Source organism: Triticum aestivum, chromosome 2A (assembly GCF_018294505.1).
Source record: "Triticum aestivum cultivar Chinese Spring chromosome 2A, IWGSC CS RefSeq v2.1, whole genome shotgun sequence".
Classification (NCBI taxonomy): Eukaryota; Viridiplantae; Streptophyta; class Magnoliopsida; order Poales; family Poaceae; genus Triticum; species Triticum aestivum.
The window spans coordinates 401,278,885-401,281,422 of NC_057797.1; positions in this window are offsets into that span (position 1 = coordinate 401,278,885).

Sequence of the window (2,538 nt, forward strand, 5' to 3'; positions counted from 1 at the left end):
CCGGGGCGGATCGGGAGGTGCCCCGACCGCGTCGTCGCCTGCGTGGGCCCCGGCCCAGCAGCGCCAGGCCGCCGGCCCAGCTTCCCGGCCTGCCAACCCTCCCCGCAACCTGGGCCGAGCCCACTAGGTGAGCAGGACACCTAAGCCTCGCCTGGGCGTCTTTTAGCTAATCTGCGCTCACTCCATTTTTTTCCTGAGAAATGACTAAGTCCCTGATATTTTTGCGCATAATCATGACATGTTCATCGTGTCGTATCTCTGCATCCGTAGCTCCGTTTCATGCGTGTAATATGTCAAATTATTCGTCTCGATGAGTACTTCATTTCATTCCATTGCATCATTTTCATTTGAGCTCATCTTGATGCCCGAAATGCTGTTGGAAGAGTGCATGTTGATGTTAATCTGCTGAAACTGTTATAACTTGCTCATTTGTCATTTTTGCCATGATTGATGTGTGCATCCTATGAGTATGAGCTCTACATGTGTTTTGATCTATGACATGCCATCTTTCCAAAGGTGATATCCATGTATTTTTGTGATTTGTGTAGTGAGTGCATCAAGCTTGTTAAGTAGGGCACTTGCTGTTGCTATTTTCCTGACAGATTCTTTTATATTTTGTTGCTATGTTAACATGCTTCTATAAGTCATTGTGTGCATAATCTGGAGATGCTCTATAAACATGTTTTGATCTACATGTTATGCCCTATACATTCATGCCCTTGGTTGCATTTATAGCTTGATGTAGATTGTTCATATCTTGCTCCAAAGTTGCTTGATAATGTTGCTATCAGCCTGTTAACATTAAGTTCCAAGTTTCCATGATTGTTTGCTAGTGATCCATGCACCCTATGACCTTGCTCTTGCCATGCTTAACTTCACAAACATGCCTTCTTACTGTTGGTTGCCTTTCCATGCCATGTATTGCTCTGTGGTGAGTGGTACAAGCTCACCAACATGCCTACTTATTGTTGTTTCTGCCATGTTTAAATCTGTAATATAACTTGCCATGTTTACATGGGTGCCATCATATTTTTTGATCCTTTTTAGCTCATGGTCAGTAAGGGAATTTTGATCTATGCAATTAGTAGATTCATGCCATGCCTTTGTTTTCCCTGATAAGTTCCTATAATATGTTGTTTCACAGCTCTAAACATTGCAACCTGATGTTATTTCCTGCTAAGTCTGAAACTGTTATTATTTGCAATATCTCCATGTCTTTTTGAGCATGTTCTAGTAGTTTCTGGAGATAGCTCAATGTTCATGTTTTGTTAGGCTTTACCTGTAATTCATGCCCATGCCTTTTGTTATTATGTTGGGGTGCTGTAGCATACTATTTTGATGCTTGCAAGATGCCTAGTTGCTGTTATGGACAGATTGTTGTTATGACTTGTATAGAGTGTATGTGTTGCACCGTTGCTCCGTTCTGAGTGTGCTCTATATGAAACTTGCTTGTTTTTGCATGTAGCTTCATATTATCATGTTGCATCCTTGTTTTGAGGTGTTTGCTTGATGTTTGTATGCATTTTGCATCAATGCCATGTTGAACTTGTTTTGCTCATATCTTCTAGGCCGTAGCTCCGAATCTAATAAACTTTATATGTAACTTGACTAGAATCTCGTGTAGATCATCTTGGTGCATCTTAACTTGCTGTTTAACCACTTGAACTTAAGGTTTATTCAGTTCTGGACCCATTTCGAAATTTGCATATGAGGACTTACCGGAATTGTTATATGTTGTTCCCGGCCTCATTTAAACTTGCCTTGATGTGTTGTTCTTGTTTGCATCATATCTTGCCATGAGTAGCTTCATGTAGCCTTGTCATGCATCATGCTTGTTGTGCATCATGTCTTGTTCATGTGTGGTGTGTTTACTATGTTGTGTGTTTCTTCTCGATAGTTCCTATTTCGTTGCGATCGTGAGGATTCGTTCGTCTACGGTTGGTTCGGCCTCATCCGTTCGTCTTCTTCATGGACTCGTTCTTCTTCCTTGCGGGATTTCAAGCAAGATGACCGCTACCCTGGATCTCACTACTATCATTGCTATGCTAGTTGTTTCGTTCTATCGCTATGCTGCGCTACCTATTACCTGTTTATCAAGCCATCCCATATTGCCATGAACCCCTAACCTTTGACACCATTCCTACGCAAACCGTTGTTTGGCTATGTTACCGCTTTTGCTCAGCCCCTCTTATAGCATTGCTAGTTGCAGGTGAAGTTGAAGAATTCTCCATGGTGGACAGGATTTTGGTTGGGATATCATAATATCTCTTATATTATTAATGCATCTATATATTTGGTAAAGGGTGGAAGGCTCGGCCTTATGCCTGGTGTTTTGTTCCACTCCTGCCACCCTAGTTTCCGTCATACCGGTGTTATGTTCCCGGATTTTGCGTTCCTAACGCGGTCGAGTGATTTATGGGACCCCCCTGACAGTTCGCTTTGAATAAAACTTGTCCAGCAAGGCCCAACCTTGGTTTTACCATTTGCCTCACCACCACCTATACCTTTCCCTTGGGTCGGCCAACCCGAGGGTCATCT